The sequence below is a fragment of the Mauremys mutica genome, chromosome 2 (genome assembly GCF_020497125.1).
Source record: "Mauremys mutica isolate MM-2020 ecotype Southern chromosome 2, ASM2049712v1, whole genome shotgun sequence".
NCBI lineage: Eukaryota > Metazoa > Chordata > Testudines > Geoemydidae > Mauremys > Mauremys mutica.
In genome coordinates, this window is record NC_059073.1 from 1,224,427 (window position 1) to 1,243,485 (window position 19,059).

The following is a 19,059-nucleotide window of genomic DNA, read 5'->3' on the forward strand; positions in this document are numbered from 1 at the left end:
AGACAAGGGACATTGGTTCCAAAACCCAGTGAAGGGAGAGAGGTTGGGGACTGGTGTGTGTACCTGATGGTATGGGCCCCTTTTGAGGGCCTGGAACACCAATTGCACTTCCTCCTCTCTCCACTGTTAAAGAGCAGAGCTAATTTTGAATCCTTTAGGAGTCCATCTAGAGGTTGCTGACCTGAATTCACGTTGGGCCATGTGGCACTGGGGCTCTCCTACTACAAGTTGAAATCACTAAGAGCTGAAATCACTAAAAGAGCTAAGCTTACTGAGCTGAAATCACTGAGTGCTGTGTTAAGTAGTGGGAGAGCCTGAAGATCTATCACCAAGCAGCTGGCAGAGTGGAGCAGTCTGCAGCACGTTGGAGCAGCCCATGGAACAGTGAGCAGTGTGGAGCGGTTTGTGGGGGACGGCTGACGTGGTTCACGGGTCTGCTGGAGGAGCGGCACAGCTGGTGGAGTGGAGCCAGTCGTGGTGAAGGCTGCAGCAGAACTCCACGGAGAAGCGGGGCAGTCGGTCCTGGCCCACGTAAGGTGTCCCTAGCACCCTGTGTGTGCGACCCCCCCCCCCATTTCCACCCAGGCTGGGGGGGAGTAAAACTCTGCAGATAAACTTTTGAACTCTGGGGTGGCACTGACCGGAGACTGAGACTTTTGGGTTGTTGGACTTTGGGGTGATTGGACTTAAGACCCTAAGGACAGTGCCAAATGTACTTGGAGGTGGGTTTTGCTTATGGTTTGTGTATAGTCCTGTTTGTGGTGTCTCTCCAACGTGATGCCACATTGTTTCCCTCCTTTATTAAAAGGATTTTGCTACACTCAGACTTCGTGCTTGCGAGTGGGGAAGTATTGCCTCCTAGAGGCGCCCGGGGGGGTGGTAGGTAATTGTCCCAGGTCACTGGGTGGGGGCTCGAGCCGGTTTTGCATTGTGTTATTGAAACGGAACCCCTGGATACTGAACCCGGCCCTTGTTGCTGCCAACTCAGAGGGGCAGAAGGGTTACACAAACAAACCCAAACCCTATGCTTTGTATCCCCTTCTATTTTGGTGTCCAGTCACAAAAGCTTTGGAAGCCCCGACTGTATCTCCAGTGCGGTGCAGGAGCACTGGCTGGGCCCTGCTAGGCTTTTGGTTCTAACAGCAGAGCAGGGAGAAAGAGTAAGGGGCTCATTCAAAGTCCACCGAAATGACTGGCAATCTTCCCATTTACCTCAGTGGGCTTAAGATCAGGCCCTATGAGAAGCGATTATTGTCCTTAAGCATGTTAGTTACAAAGCCCCGCAGGTGCCACTCTAATGTGTTCGTTACAAACCCCCCTGAATGTCTCTCAGCATCACCACCTCCATTTGCACACCAAGGAACACATGTCTCAACAGCACCCATGGATCCAATTAGTCCACATCTCAGCAGCACCCATGTCTTCCATTTGTATTCCCAAACCTCCAGCATCCACCGAGTCAGTTAGCATTAAAGAGAGGCTTTTTTTCCAGCCAAGAAAAACCCAGAGTGAACCTCAGGAAAATAGCTTCCGGGCACGAGATGCCAAATGCAGATCATTCATGTTAAAGCAGGGATGTGTTTGAGCCAAAGTCCATTCGCCTATGGAACATGGAATAGTCAGCCATGGAAGGGATGTAAGTCCAAGTGCTAGCACCACTTACAATTGGGGGAAACACAGAGGGTCTGTATATACCACAAGTCAAGCTATCCTTGTAATATTGTTGTTGTCCATTTGCTGAACAGGAGCAGACATTGAGGCCTAGCAGGTGGGTTTTCCATTAATAGTGAAAATGATGCAGAGTCTGGGCATTTTCTTAATGCAACCTGTTTTATTTGCACAATATACACCAGTCCTTGAACAGAGGTGGTCACAAACAGCATTCCCTCTTTTAGAAATCTCAGCCTGAATACCAATGCTCAGTTGCCAGGGAACAACGCAGCTTCAAAAATTGAAGGGAGATTAAAACAGGGAGCAAAGGCTTGCTGTTTGCAACAGCTTCCCCAAAATAAAACTGCATAACAAAACTTGCAATGCAATCCTCCGGCTGCTGACATGCTATGAAAGAGAACTTGTAAGACTATGTGTAAGAGGGCCAGCCGTTGACTTCTGTGTACACTGTATTCAGTTCAGGACACCATGATACCAGAAGGATATTGATAAATTGGGATGGATTTGAAGAGACAAACTAGAAGCATTAAAGAGTCAGGAAGGAGGAGAGATTAAAAAGGCTCAATACATACAGCTTTTCTAAGTTGTGCCAAAGGGGAACAGAACCATCTACAAGCATTTGCAGAATGTAAAAACAGCAATTTTTTTTGACTCTAAACCAGTTAGGAACGATGGGATGAACAAGAGAAAAGGAAAATTTAGCCTGAATATCCTAACAGTGATTTTTATTAGATTGCAGAATTATTACTTGTTAGTTGGTTGTTTGCAGTGTTATTGTCGTGTTGGTCCTGGGATATTAGAGAGACAAGGTGGGGGAAGTAATATCTTTTATTGGACCAACTTCTGTTGATGAAAGAGACACGCTTTTGAGCTACCCAGAGCTCTTCTTCCTCTTGCTAGTTAGCTGATTTTTTACATTATTTTTATATAAATATGGTATTTTTAAAATGCTTTTTTTTTTACTTTTTTGAAAAAAAAAATCATTTTTGCAGAATTCCTTGAACCATTTTTTATAAATGTAAGAAAAATTATTATCAAACTCTTAGCTAATTTTTTCATTTAGTAAAAATGAGGATTTTATGTAAAGAAAAATATTCTATCGTCCCTCTGAATAGAACATTTTATAGAAAATGTTTATGAAAAGTTTTGAAAAAAATAATTGAAAAAAGGGTCTGTTTCCAACCTTGTGAAATGGAGAAAACTTTGAATTTTTTCAACCAAAAAATTGTTCCTTTTCCACCCAGCTCTAGTATTTGTATTAATAGATGTTTTTAAGGGCAAAAGCAGTCATTATGATCACCAAGTCTGACCTGACCAGGCAATTCCACTCATCCCTGCATCAAGCCCATAACTTTTTATTTGAGCTAGAGCATATATTTTAGAAAGACTCCTAGTCTCGATTTGTAAACTTCAAGTGACGGAGAATCTGCCACACCCCTCAGAAAGTTGTTCCAATGGCAGGGCTGCCCAGAGGATTCAGGGAGCCTGGGGCAGGGCCGGGTCTTTGGTGGCAATTCAGAGGCGGGTCCCTCTCGGAGGGAAAGACCCGCCGCCGAATGCAGCCGAAGAATGAAGTGGCAGCGGTAGAGCAGCCTAAGTGCCGCTGATCACGGCTTTTTTTTTTCCCACTGCTTGTGGCGATTGTACTCACCAGGCGGCGCTCCGAGGCTTCGGCAGCACTTCAGCAGCGGGTCCTTCACGCGCTCCGAGTCTTCCGCTGCACTGAAGGACCTGCCACCAAAGACCCAGAGCGAGTGAAGGGCCGCTGAAGTGCCGCTGAAAACCCAGAGCGGCTTGCGGGGCCTCTGAGGCAAATTGCCCCATTTACCGCCCCCCCTCCCCGCGGCCCAGTCCAATGGATGATTACCCTTGTTGAATGTTTGTGTCCTGTTTCCGGTCTGAATTTGTCTAGTTTCAGCTTCCACTCATTGGATCTCATTCTGCCTTTTCCTGCTAGAATGAAAAACCATCTGCTATCAGAAATCTCTTCCCCATGTAGGTATTTATAGGCTGTGTTCAAGTCACCTGTTAACCTTCGCTTTAGAGCAATGCAATGGATTAAGTTTCTTTACTCTCTCTGCGTGAGGCATGCTTTTTCCCAGACCTTGTAGCTCTTTTCAGAAACCTTTCCAATTGCTCGCCATCATTTTTGCAGTGTGGGCACCAGAACTGTACACAGTGTCCAGTAATAGTTGCCCTGATGCTGTATACTGAGGCAACACTACCTTCCTATTCTTAGCTGATACTTAGCTTGTGCCTCTGAGCTTCACATTTGCCCTCTTAGCTACAGCATGGCGCAGGGAGCTTATGTTCAATTTGTTGTCTGCGGCGATCGTCCAGTCCAGGATTCCCTTCTTACAAGTGTGATCTACGTTCTTTGTTCCTAGATGTTCCTTGCAGGTCATTGTACCATAGCAGCACCGAGAGGCTGCCATGGGGAGCAAGGCCAACCCTGCGCTGAGTGCTGTGCCAGGACATGCTGTACAAGGCAACAGAACGGCAGGTGAAATTCAATGTTTATAAGTGCAAAGTACTGCACCTTGGGGAACATAATCCCAACTACACCTACAAAATGACGGGATCTAAATTAGCTGTTACCACTCAAGAAAAAGATCTTGGAGTCATGTGGATAGTTCTCTGAAAACATCCACCTAATGTGCAGCCGCAGTCAAAAAAGCGAACAGCCTGTTAGGAACCGTTAGTAAAGGGATAGATAATAAGATTGAAAATATCATAATGACACTATATACATCCCTGGTACGCCCACAGATTGTGCAGGTCTGGTCACCCTCTCTTAATAAAAGATATATTAAAATTGGAAAAGATGCAGAAAAGGGCAATGCTAATGATTAGGGGTATGGAACATCTTTCATATGAGGAGAGATTAAAAAGACAGGGACTGTTCAGCTTAGAAAAGAGATGACTAAGTGGGGAGGGCTATGAAATCGTGAATGACATGGAGAAAGTGAACAAGGAAGTGTTATTTACTGTTACCAGATTTGCCCGTTACTGTGTGGTATGGTCATTTATTACAGTTACTCTTCGGGGTGTGGGGGGGCTTTTCTGTAATTCTATCAATGTCCTGCTTGTGTCACTTGTGTTTTCATCTGGAACTTTACTTCTCCCTTCGGCAAGTCCTCTCCCAATGGAGCTACCTTGCAGGACCTAGGTTCCCCAGGGCTGGGTTCCTCCAGCCCCAGAAGCAGACGAACACCCCCACACACATTAACAGAGCAAGTCTCAGTGGACCGGGTCAATCAGCATGTTCAAGTTGACCCCGTGTATGTCCCTGGACTCAGCGGACTGGGTCAAGCAGCACTTTCAAGCTGCCACCTTTATATGCCCCTGGACTCAGTAGCCTGGGTCAAGCTGCCACCCTCGTATGTCACAGGTTCAGCATGTCCCTATCCCCATGTCCCTATCCCCACTTGTTCTGGTAGTAACCCACTTGATGTGCAAACCCCACAGTATTTTTGGGTGCTACAGGGATCTTTAGCTTAGGTAGGAGGAGCGTTGCTGCAGAGTAAACGGGGAGGCCAGAAACACAAAAGACTAAAGTTCAGAGAGAGAGGGAGGGAAGCAACCAGCTTAACCATGAAAATTATGTATTGAATAATAGTGATAACCACACAAGGAGCCTAAACCAACATAACAGTTACATTGTAAAAGATTACAAACGTCATCTATAGAAAACTATACCCGATCAAACAAGTCAGGGTTAAAAAGTTATACCTGAGGTAGAAAAGAAAACAGAGAGAGAGAGAGAGCTGGGGTCTCACCACTCCATGAAGCTTGACCTGGTCGGGGTTCCCAGGTGGTGGTGGTAGCTCAGGATCCTAAGTGCTGGAGACAGGCAGAGCCCCCAGCACGGTCCGTCAGGAGAAGATGAGGTCCCAGTGGAACTGATGCAGAGTTTGGATCCAAGCATCAGAACACTGACTTGAGTGAGAATAGGGGGGTTTTGTAGGGAAACAACGATGGTTCAAGGGAGGACACTAGATTTGTTTATGGGTAAACTGATGACTCAAGGGTTTTCTTTATGCTAGATAATAGGAGCTGATCACTCTTGGCTATGGGAGGTGTTCCTTGGAGGGAGCTCACAATGCAAGTAGGCAGCTTCAGTATTTTGGATGCCAATAAAGGATTTATTACTAGAATTGGTCTGATAACTGCTGAGCTGGGTGTGTGCAGGCGTGGGCTCATTGACATCAGGAGTAGAGATCCCCCATCATGCACTGCTTCTCTGCTTTTCTGGTCCCAGAGTTCAGTGCGGTTCTTGCCTTGGAATCTCTGTTCTCCATTCTGGATGCTAATGGAGATGCCTCCCTGTCCCATCTTTGATGCAGATGAGGCTGGGGAGTTGCCTTAATCCTGTCACCCTTGTCAGGAGGGGTCTAGGTGTGTCTCCCACTGCCCTTCACTGCTCTCTGTAAGTCTTTTCTCTGATGGGGTTTTGGTTCAAGCAGAGGCTGGGGGAGGGGTCCTTTCATGAGTCAAACAGGCCCTGGTTCCCCAAGAACACAGAGCTGACTGGTATCATTACCCCTCCACATAACACAGTAAACAGGGGCCACTTAATGACACTAATAGGCAGCAGGTCTAATACAAACATAAGGAAGAATTTCTTCACACAAGGCACAGTTAACCTGTGGAACTCATTGCCAGGGGATGTTGTAAAGGCCGAAAATATAACTACGTTCAAAAAAAGAATTAGATACATTCATGGAGGATAGGTCATCAGTGACTATTAGCCAAGATGGTCAGGGATGCAACCCCATCCTCCAGGTATTCCTAAACCTCTGACAGCCAGAAGCTGGGACTGGACAACAGGGGCTATGACACCTGATGTTTGCCCTGTTCTGTTCATTCCATCTGAAGCATCTGGCCCTGGCAGCTGTCAGAAGACGGACCATTGGTCAGACACAGTGAGACCAAAAGCACCCCTGTATTCACACCCTCCACACTATTGTAATAATCTTTGTACAAAATATGCCTTGTGAGGTATCATTTAGAAACTAGTAACTTGCTGATCAATAGCAACATGGTGACATGAATGTAGCAACATTATGTGTGAAGGTATGAAATCCCCCCCTATGTTGTTAAAGACACATGTTCAAACTCATGTAGCCCCAATTAAGCAGAACTGGCCAAGGAAGCCTGTTTAACCTCAATTTGCATAGAAACTGCAAACAAAGGCTTTTTCTTTGAGTGGGGGAGGGATAGCTCAGTGGTTTGAGCATTAGACTGCTAAACCCAAGATTTGTGAGTTCAATTCCTGAGCAGGCCACTTAGGGATCTGGGGGAAATCAGTACTTGGTCCTGCTAGTGAAAACAGGGAGCCAGGCTCAATGACCTTCCAGCTCTATGAGATGAGTATACCTCCATATTACATATAATTAGAGGACGTGGAAAATCTGCATCTCAGCATATACAGCAAAATGAAACAGCATAACACCTCTTCCCCATGTCTCCTTGCTCTCAGCTGGAAAGAACTTTATCTAACAGTCACTCTCAGGAAAATGCATTTCAATGGGTGACTGAACTATCAAAGCAAGGAGCAAAACCACCCCATCTTCTCTCTCCCTGTCCATCTGTCTTGAACCTAAGAAGACAAAATAATCCACCTCTCTGACTTTGGGAGGGATCCTGACCTGATAATTGCTCAGTAATGTTGCTGGAAGCGTGTGGTAAGAATTTTACCTGGAACCAAGCCTTGTTCATAAAGTTTTAGTACCAGGAAGCATTTAATCTTTATTTTTCTTGTAACCAATTCCGCTTTAATGCCTTAATACTTGTACTTACTTAAAAATCTCTTTCTTTATAGTTAAATAAATTTGTTTTTTTTGTTCTTTAATCAAAATGAATCCAGTGTTGTGACCAGTCTGTGTAAATCCATTGAAGGTAGCAAGTTGTTGTATATTGTTCCCATAGAGGGACCTAAAATACCTGAGCTGTCCAGGAGAGGACTGGATAGTACAGAACATACATTTTTTCTGAAGGGATGTGGAGGGAAATTGGAGAATGAGAGTGTGTTGGGGTTCACCCTGCAGGTAGTAACCACAGCTCCTGGAACCCAGAGTGTGGCTGATGTTTGCAGACAGGCTGCTGGGGTCAGAGTTGCTGGACCAGGCCTGTGGCTATACAAAGACACTCCAAGTGTGAGCGGCATGTGGTCTGGCTGTTTGTGAGAGGCCCAGGTTGGGAGCTACATCAGCAAAGCTCGATGAGGCACTCCAGGTTGCAGGGCAGGTGGTGACACAGCCCCTCCTTGGTCTGGATAGCACCCTGGAATGGCATAGCCAGTCTGGCCGTTCTTATGTCCTTATGACGCTGGAAGATATGGACTCTGCCTCAAAGAGTTCACAGTCTAACTGCTGTGGGTCTGGCCCACTGGGTATGGTCCAACACTCTGTGAAGTCAGCAGGAGTCATTCCATTGACTTCAGTGGGCTTTGAATCAGGTCCACTCGGAGTCACTGAGGAAGGGGAGGTGGGACAGGGTTACAGTACTGGCATTGCAGGTTACAAAGGCTGCTTGATGGGTCTTCCCACTTCAAGGTCTTGAGGTCTGGGGTGGAGGTTCTTCCCTGGGGAAGAAAACAGCCAAAGTGAAACCCTGCCAAAGGAGCCCAACATTAATTTCTGGCACCTGTGCGGTTATTGCCATCTAGGGGTTCGATCTGGCCCTATGATCCTTCAGCCCTATTCCTGGCAAAACCAGCCTGGCACAATCGGTGTCACACAGGGGGTCAGAAGAGGTGATCACAGTGGTCCCTGCTGGCCTTGGAAGCTAGGAATCTTCCCACCCACCCCTCCTCCCTCTGCTCTGAGGGGCCTCCCTTCGTATCCAGACAAAACAACCTGCCCGCACCAAGCCCGGTCACCCAATTAACACGGAATAACCCTCCCGGCCCAGCAAGACACCTGCTGAAAAGCCACCTGAGAGCGAGTTCCAGGGAGTACGTCTGGGTCATCCCCCCAAGTCTAGCACCCGACAGAACTCAGTGCTCCGGAGACTCAGAGCTGCGCTTCCCCAGCTAAGCTCAGAACGAAGCAACAGCCCCGCAGCACGCAACAAACCCAGCTGTGCTGCCTCTGAAACGTAGTGCGGGGGGCAGGGGGAGAGCGACACAAGGAAGCCAAAGTGATTCTAATCCAAAGGCTTATTGTGTGCCCTGCTTAATTGCTTAGCACTCGCGAGGGGAAAATTACCATTTCTCCTTTCTTTCTTAATTGCACTCAAGCACTACGATTGAATCCAACTGCTTATTTATTTATTTATTGCCTTCCACTCTTCCAGTGCAACAGCTATTATGAGCAAGCAATTGCAGAATTATTCTGATTGTCTTGGGGAGGGAGTCCCATTGCTAATTCGCGCCTATGGGCGACAGGGGATGGATCACATGATGATGACCTGTTCTGTTCATTCCCTTGGCGGCACCTGGCGTTGGCCACTGTCCGAAGACGGGATACCGGGGTAGATGGACCTTTGGTCTGACCCCGTATGGCTGTTCTTATGTTCTTAATGGACAGGCTTCCACCAAATTCAGTGGCCTTTGGATCAGGTCCCGTTGTCTCCCAAGGGAAGTGATGGAAGCTCTATTTTTTGAGTCATTCAAAACTAGAGTGAAAAACACACACAATAAAGTGGAATCCGCTACTGGCTTGCAAGGCAGTGCTCTATATGGCCTAATAGTTATTTTCCATCTGTAACTTCTCTGACTCTGACATACATCCGACGAAGTGGGTATTCACCCACAAAAGCTCATGCTCCAATACGTCTGTTAGTCTATAACAGGGGTAGGCAACCTATGGCACGTGTGCCAATGGCGGCACGCGAGCTGATTTTCAGTGGCACTCACACTGGCCACCGGAGCAGGGGGCTCTGCATTTTTTACTTTAATTTTAAATGAAGCTTCTTAAACATTTAAAAAACCGTATTTACTTTACATACAACAAAAGTTTAGTTATATATTATAGACTTATAGAAAGAGACCTTCTAAAAATGTTAAAATGTATTACCGGCACGTGAAACTTTAAATTAGAGTGAATAAATGAAGACTTGGCACAGCACTGCTGAAAGGTTGCCGACCCCTTGTCTATAAGGTGCTACGGGATTCTTTGCTGCTTTCTCTGACTCTGTCACTCCTGCACTTTTCAACAGAGCTAAGTTCAGACTTAAGCAACTGAACATCCTACATTAACATAGTTAGAAAACAAAGAAAACCAGCTTTCCCAGTGGCTGGGGCTTTCCCCTTACAACCTGCAACAGGAGCGGTTTTAATCAGTTGATTTAAAAAAAAACCCTCTGATGGCAGGAAGGCAGCAAAGGAAAGTTGCCATTTACAGGTGGTTAAAGATCAATTTTTTGCATCCATCAAAGTAAGAGCTTGGAGAGGAGTGAATGTATCCGTCAGAAGGAACTCATGTCACTCCATTGATTACATGACCCCGGAGCATCCAAAGGCACTCTGACCATAATTACAGCTTAACAACGCGCAGAATATAAATCAGGCACCAGCAAGTGGCTTCAAAATTCTGCCTTCCCAGCTACAGCAGTGACAGGTGTGTCAGTTTCATACGCCGGGATAAATAGCCAGTGCGTCTATTTCCACTGTGCCTTGGGCAAGGGGCAGCCGTATTGTAAAGCTTCTCCAAAGGGCGCTCTCGGGATGAGAATTAAGGGCTGGATTCATTCTGCTAGATCCTCCGTGCCGGATCCTCAGCTGGTGTAAACGGGTGTTGTGCCACTGACAGTGAAGGTGCTACCGGGATTTGCACCACTTAAAAATCTGGCCAATGGGGTTGGAAAGTCCTCCAGGATGGGAGGCTGGGCAGCGGGAAGCAGGGCCACCCAGAGGGGGGTGCAATTGGCCCCAGGCCCTGGGCCCCTCAGGGGTCCCCACGAGAGTTTTTCAGGGGCCCTGGAGCGGGGTCCTTCACGCGCTCCGGATCTTCGGCAGCAATTTGGCAGAGGGGGGTTCTTCCGCTCCGGGACCTGCTGCCAAAGTGCCCTGAAGACCCGCGGCGGGGGGTCCTTCCACCCCGGGACCCGCTGCCGAAGACCCCAGGCCCCCTGAATCCTCTGAGTGGCCCTGTCGGGAAGTGGCCTCAGCCACACTCACCTTTGAGATCTGGGTAGGTGAAGCTGCTCTGAAAGCAGGTGTTACTCTCTGGGGAAGGGGGAAGACCAGGGCAATTGGGCTTGTACACCAGTCCCTTAGGGTCCTGACACTTCTCTCCTTTGCCAGAACCCTCAGGAGGGCAGGGCAAGAGAGAAAATCCCCCGGCTCCCAGCTGGGTTGTGGGGAATCCCCTGGGGTACAAGAGCCCTCACTAGTTCAAGGAGATGAAAATTGCACATCCCTGCATCGCTGGGGCAAAGCTAGCCCGAGAGGTGTGTTGAGAAGCCAGTTCCCCATGCGTACGCCCCAGTCCTGCTCTGGATCTGTGTGCAGAACTCCACTGGGCAAAGTCTGACGGGGAGCTGTAAGCATCTAAAACCAACCTTTGTTTATTTCAGGACTGCCCCAGTTCTCAGACCCCAGCCCTAGTATCTGCACTGGGTGCACAGGGGCCATCACAGTGGCTGGAGCAGAGGAGTCCTTCCAATCCAAGGGCCACCAGTCAATCCTGTGAGCTGCAGAAGCCTGTGCAGGTCTGATGCAACCAGCCATTTTCCGGGGGTGCACACACCGGCCAGCTGCAGCTGAAAGGGACTGCAGTGGTTTTCTCACAGGGCGCACCCAGCTCAACCACACCAGAGCGGGGAGGCCTGGAGAGTTAAGAGCCAATCCTCTAGCTTTCCTATTCAGACTGGATGCTCTCGGGGGAGGGGGGGGGAGTGCTACTCTCAGCATCCCCAGTTCTCGCTGTAATCAATCACCCTGTCACATTCTCTTTGTTAAGCCTAAATAGATTTGAGCTCCTTGAGTCTATCACTATAAGGTGGGTTTTCTAATCCTTTAAACATGCTCCTGGCTCTTCTCTGACCTCTCGCCAATTAATCAACATCCTTCTTGAATTGTGGGCACCAGAACTGGACACAGTATCCCAGCAGCGGTCGCACCAGTGCCAAATACAGAGGTAAAATAATCTCGACTGCTACTTGAGATTCCCCATTTGCCCTTCTTGTGATCAGCTGATTCTCGACCGCACCCCCAAATCTTTTTCAGAGTAACCGCTTCCCACCACAGGGTCCCCATCCTGCCTGGCTGACATCCTTTGCTCCTACATGGATACATTGACAATTGATCAGTATTGTCTCCTTGTTTCCTTGTACTCCCCTGTCTGTCTAAATCCATCTGTCATCTCTTGTCTTAGATTGGAGATTGTAAACTTCCTAGGGAAGGGACCGTCTGCTTGCTCTGTGTCTGTACAGCCCCTAGCACAATGGGCTCCTGGTCCAAGGCGAGGGTTCCTGGGTGCTATGGTACAGCAAATAAATAATAATAAGGAGCCTAGTACTGACGATGGGGGCTATTTCCATGTTAACTCTAACATACCTGAGAATAGATGGCATCATTCTAAAATAATATTTTACATTCTAGGTAAACAAGAAAAAAAAGTTGGGAAGAGGAGGATTATTATCATCATTCTTATTTAACAGAGGCCCAAAGAGATTAAGGGCTGGATTTTGAAAGGTATTTAGGGACCTACAGATGCAGATAGGTGCCACTGAAAATCCACCTAAGCAAGATGCCTCACTCCTTTTGGAGAATCCCACTGGGCACCCATCTACATCTACGGGTGCCTAAATACCTTTAAAAATCTGGCCATAAGGTCACAGTGCAAAACCCTGAGAGATCTCCCAGATCTCAGACCCCCACCTTAGTCGGTCTCACCTTACACACTCTCCCTCTGTCTGGGCACTTGTAGATTGACCCTCGGTGTTCCACTCAACCCTACAATGGATAATTCATACACAGATTATCCATCTGCTATTTTACTAGCCTGCAAAAAAACAGTGGTTCCCAACCTTCCCACTCACGTGTAGGAATTTCCCCTACTAAGACTTGATCTGTATTGGCTAGTGCCTGATACTTCCATGTGACTCTGTGCCCTTCCACCCAACAAACCTACAGCTGCTCGGGATGCTGAGACTGGGCTCTGGAGAAGCCAGCTTCCATGGTAGGCTGGACTCTGCATGGCAGAATGAGAAGCAGGCATTGGTAGCACAATTCTCATCCCCATTACAGTCTAGTATGGGAGCTAATGTACCAGCCCCCCACAAAAAGCCGGCATTATTAGCACCGATACATCTACACCAGCGTACGTAAAAGATTGTATAAAATAATACAGCCCGCTCTGTGTGGATCCTGGATTATTTCTGTAACTCGCAACATTTGTGTCTGATCTTAATTAGTAGATTTTGTGAGCTTTGTTTTGGGTTTTTTAAATTCTTCTGTGTACTGGTAGAGAGTCGTATGTTACATTCTCCAGCCCCTCTGCGACACCAGCAGGGGAAGTCTGGCCTTTGCTCTAATGCAAAAATAATGATTCACCAGAATAATTGCTTTTATTCCTGCAGTAATATAGACTGAAAAGCTTTTCTGCAGCCAGAAGAGCAGGAGCCGATTTACATTAACCCCTGTGCGTGGTGAGGCGGGGGGGGGGAATTGAATCCAGTTCTCTATTCCTGCTACCTCTCTTCTTTCCTATATTTTCATCCCAAAAGAGATATTTGCAAGATCTTTAAAGAGCAGCTTCCAGCTGAGGGGAGGATAGCACATGCAGGGCCTAATCTTCAGCTAGCATCAGTAGGTGTCACTCATAGACTTTAAGGCCGGAAGGAACCATCATGATCTGATGTCCTGCGCATCGCAGACTGCAGAACCTCACCCACCCACTCCTGTAATAGACCCCTCTGGCTGAGTTACTGAAGTCCTTACGTCATCATTTGTTTAAGTTATAAATAAAGACGTCAAGTTACAGAGAATCCACCATTAACTCTAGTTTAAAGTGAGCTGTGCCCCACGCTGCAGAGGAAGGTGAAAAACTCCCAGGGTCTCTGCCAAGCTGACCTTGGGGAAAATTCCTTCCCAACCCCAAATGTGGTGATCAGTTAAACCATGAACACATGGGCAAGACCAGCAGCCAGGCACCTGTGAAAAAATTCTCTGTACTAACTCAGAGCCCTCCCCGTCTAGTGTCCCATCACCAGCCTTTGGAGATATTTGCTGCTAGCAGTCGCAGATTGGCTACATGCCATTGCGGGCAGTCCCATCAACCTCCACTGGACTTCCCCGTAGCTGCTCCCTCTGAATGACCGGAATATAGTTTGTGTCTTGATTAGGGGCGGCATATTCAGAGCAAGGACCCACCTGTGGGAGATGCTGAGCAAACCCAGCTCCCATTGATTGTCAGATTAAAGGGAACATCACCCCGTACACAGGTATGTTTCATAAGGGTGAACGTGCCCTCGGAACAGGCCAATCGGAATGACCTGGGCTGTTCATAAGCTAGATGGGCCATCTCAGCGCAGTCCAGACTCAGACATAGTGTAGCATCCGGGGTATCCAAACGAAGGAGACAAGACCACATTGTCGTAAAATCCATCTAGCCTTGAATACAGCAAGATCGCTCACAAGGCAGCACCTGTTCCCCTAGAGCTGGCTACAGGCAGTCCCACACCCCAATACACGTTCAATTGCCCTTTCCAATCCCACAGCCTCCGAAACGCCCACCTGCAACTCAGCTAGTGGAGGTCGGGGAGACTCATTACAATGTATTTTATTACTTGCAGATTTTTACTCCAATTTCTTTCTTTCTCTCCTTTTTTGTGCAGCAGAGTAACAATGCCAAGGATTTAGGTCCTTCCTAAAGATCAAGGCAGCTGGGCCTCAGGAGGTTAATTTTCAGCAACCTCACTCTAGCCTCCACTTCGGTGTGTGAAATTTGTACATGTACACACCTCTTTGGTGCAGCATTACTGCACATGCAGTTGCCAGACTGCAGTTCCTAGCAGACTAGGGTGACCAGATGTCCCGATTTTATAGGGACAGTCCCGATATTTGGGGCTTTTTCTTATATAGATGCCTATTATCCCCCACTCCCCTCCTGATTTTTCACACTTGCTGTCTGGTCACCATATATCGGACCTGTGTGGAAGGCACAGATGTTCTTTTGCACATGACAGTGCTAATTGCTGCAGGTTGGGGCGGGTTGAATCCAGCAACAGTGCAGGCAGATGCTGGATTTACTAGCCGCACACACAAATGCACCAAAAATATATATCCCAAAGTGGAGACTGCTTGCAGACAAGCAATTCCTGAGTCCCTGTTATTGGCCCTGTGCATGCTGGTCTACAGTATTTCATTTGCTCTAACCCCTTTTCTGCATCCTGGATTGAGGCAGAGTAGCCTGAATTAAAAATAGTCAGTATAGGACGGGGGTGGGCAAACTACGGCCCACGGGCCACATCCGGCCCGCGGGACCGTCCTGCTCGGCCCCCGAGCTCCTGGCCTGGGAGGCTCTCCCAGGCCCTCCCCCGCCATTCTCCCTCCCCCACGGCCTCAGCTCGCCCCACTGCCAGCGCAATGCTCTGGGCGGCAGGGCTGTGAGCTCCCGGGGCAGCGCAGCTGCAGACCCCGGCCTGACCCCGTCTCTGTGCTGCGTGGTGGCGGCAGCAGCGTGGCCAGGCTCCAGCCAGGTGGCGCGGCTGTAGTGCTGCCAGCTACCGGTGCTCCGGGCAGTGTGGTAAGGAGGCAGGGAGCAAGGGAGTTAGGGGGGGTGGTCAGGGGGCGGGGGTGTGCATAGGGGTCGGGCCGGTCGGGGGGGGGAACAGGGGATTGAATGGGGGCAGGGGTCCAGGAGGGCAGTCAGGAAGGAGGGGGGTTGGATGGGGCGGCAGGGGGCAGTCAGGGGCAGGGGTTCTGGGGGCAGTCAGGGGAAAGGGAGAAGGGGTGGTTGGATGGGGAGGGTCCCAGTGGGGGCCATCAGGAATGAGAGGAGGGGTTGGATGGGGTGGCGCAGGTCTGGGGCGGGCATGGGCACAGGGAGCGGGGTGTGTGGATGGGGCAGCGGTCCCAGGGGGCCATCAGGGAATGGGGGGGTTGGATGGGGCTGGAGTCCCAGGGGGGCAGATAGGAGGTGGGGGCCGGGCCACGACCCCCTCCCGTAACCAGCCCTCCATACAATTTACGAAACCCGATGCAGCCCTGAGGCCAAAAAGTTTGCCCGCCCCTGGTCTAGGAAATATGCCGGTGAATCACACTTCAGTAAACAGGGACTCCCCATCTGCTTGCTGGTGCCTGGTTTTGTGGAAAATGGTCACCATGTTTAGCGATACTATAACGGGCGCGTCCGTTCATTCCCAGAGTAGAAAAGTGCCAAGGTGCAGCCAGTAGGGGCAGAGGAACTTCCTGTACGCTGGTGGCTCTCCACCTTCGGAACCTGTCTGTCTGGTTCCCTCCGAGGGAATATTCCAGAAGCATCTGTGGCCAACTAGCCAACTTATTGTTACGTGCCAAAAGTGTAATTACAAATACCTGGACACGTTAGCACCCTGGAGCGTGAGAATAAAGGGCTCAGTAGAGATCTTGCTGACAATGGACAAAGTCATTGCCACCATCACAGGAATGAGGCATTAACCATTTATTGATGAATAGATGCCAGTCGGTAGCAGTATAGACATGAAGAGCCAAAGATTTATAGTCTATTTTGGCTCTGTCGTGCCTCTATAGGTGTGATCCTGCTTTGACTAGATACCTCCTGAGCTCTCTTCCAACCCTGATCTTCTATGATTCTCTCTGCCTGGCTTGCTCTCCCATGTACTGTGCCATGTTGAAAGTGAACTGTTGCTCTGGGTTCTAATGATGACTCCATCTCTGTGCATGAAAAAGTGCAACAGATTCACACACCTTTAACTGGATCTGTGCCTGGATCTCACAGCCTCTGCTCCTGTACAGTGTCAGAGCACCAGTGGGTTCAGGTATCAGAGGGGTAGCCGTGTTAGTCTGGATCTGGAAAAGCAGCAAAGAATCCTGTGGCACCTTATAGACTAACAGACATTTTGGAGCATGAGCTTTCGTGGGTGAATACCCACTTCGTCGGATGCATGTCAGTGGGTTCAGGGAGGAAGGATGGTCTAGTGGTTAGGGTGTTGTTGTATTAATTTAGATGTAAGACATGGGCCAAAGGTGTTAACATAACCCAGCTACTGTCTGACATTAAAAAGCATTAAACAAGGTCTGGGGTTTGGTATACAGAGACTCAGCCTGCTTAGCTCCATGGCAAACACTATTAAAAATCCTTTTAACCTTTGCTGTATCTTTAATAAAAGAAGGGAACACAGTTAAAGCATTTGAAATGTAAAGCATCAGGTCAGGCTTTCATTTTAGCAATGTCTCTTGTTCCCGTTACCTTTAGCTAGAGAGAGTTTTCGAAAGAAACATCCCCGTATCTGGCAGTCTCGGTGCTGGGGCCGGTTTTGTTCAATATCCTCATTAACTATCTGGAGGATGGTGTGGACCGCACCCTTAGCAAGTTTGCAGATGACACTAAACTGGGAGGAGTGGTTGATACGCTGGAGGGTAGGGATAGGATACAGAGGGACCTAGACAAATTAGAGGATTGGGCCAAAAGAAATATGATGAGGTTCAACAAGGACAAGTGCAGAGTCCTGCACTTAGGACGGAAGAATCCCATGCACTGCTACAGACTAGGGACCGAATGGCTGGGCAGCAGTTCTGCAGAAAAGGACCTAGGGGTTACGGTGGATGAAAAGCTGAATATGAGTCAACAGTGTGCCCTTGTTGCCAAGAAGGCTAATGGCATTTTGGGTTGTATAAGTAGGGGCATTTCCAGCAGATCGAGGGATGTGATCATTCCCCTCTATTCAGCACTGGTGAGGCCTCATTTAGAGTACTGTGTCCAATTTTGGGCCCCATACTACAAGAAGGATGTGGATAAATTGGAGAGAGTCCAGCGGAGGGCAACAAAAATGATTAGAGGGCTGGAGCACATGACTTATGAGGAGAAGCTAAGGGAACTGAGATTGTTTAGCCTGCAGAAGAGAAGAATGAGGGGGGATTTGATAGCTGCTTTCAACTACCTGAAAGGGGGTTCCAAAGAGGATGGATCTAGACTGTTCTCAGTGGTAGAAGATGACAGAACAAGGAGTAATGGTCTCAAGTTGCAGAGGGGGAGGTTTAGTTTGGATATTAGGAAAAACTTTTTCACTATTAGGGTGGTGAAGAACTGGAATGGGTTACCTAGGGAGGTGGTGGAATCTCCTTCCTTAGAGGTTTTTAAGGTCAGGCTTGACAAAGCCCTGGCTGGGATGATTTAGTTGGGTTTGATCCTGCTTTGAGCAGGGGGTTGGACTAGATGACCTCCTGAGGTCCCTTCCAACTCTGAGATTCTATGATTCTATGATTCTTAGATGGTCCCAAGGATGGCGACTGTTCTTTTGGGGAGAAGAGAAGAAGTGAGTTGAGGTAAATTGGAGCTGTTGTTTGTTGCTGCTGTTGTTAAAGTCTAATCCTGTTTCATTTTAGGTGGTGGCTGGGATCCAGGTGGACTTGCTAGGGAGGGTGATGTTATCTGGGTCCCTCTCTCTGGCCTTTCTTTAAGCACTCCCAAAGGGAATGGTGGGCAGAATAGCCCATCCCCTCATTAACCTGTCCACCAATTAGGCATAATATCCGACATAGCAATTTTGGTTCATTAATTTCCAGTTCTACAACTTTTGTTTTAACCAAGCAAGATTTCAGCATAACCCTGGAATCATATCAACTTCGGCTTTTTGTTTGGACTAATTTAGTCTGTCTGGCTTTCTTGCACCTGTATTGAGAACAGATGGGCCTGTTTTCCATTACAAAATTGCTATTCTAGGTTACTGTCTCATCTTGTAAACTTTTATGTAATTTTTTACAACTGAGCTCCCAATTAGGGTAAATTTGCCAGCCCAATTATCACAATAGGGCTAGCCTTAGAATGAGACACCTAGATTCAACATCCTGCTGAGCTACAGACTTCCTGTGTGACCTTCAGCAAATCCCTTAGCCACTCTGTGCCTCAGTTTCCACATCTGTTCACTGAGGATAATAGCACTTCCCTACCTCACAGGGGTGTGGTGAGGCTAAGTACTCTAAAGTATGAGATGCTGAGATACTATAGTAATGAGGGCCGTATTAATACCTCCTCTAAGAGACAGGCAGCTGAATCTAACACTCCATATGGGGCTTTGAAATTTGGACCAGATTTTGCAAGTGTCTCATCATAATAAGGGCTTGAATCGAACCCCTGGCTCTGAATAACCTCAAACAGTGTTGCTTTCCAAATCGCTATTTTATTCATGTCACACTTGTTATTAATTAGGTCTTCCTTTTCCTTTCCTTGCCCTTCACTGTTTCCAAAGATTTCAACAAGACTGTTGCTGGAATCT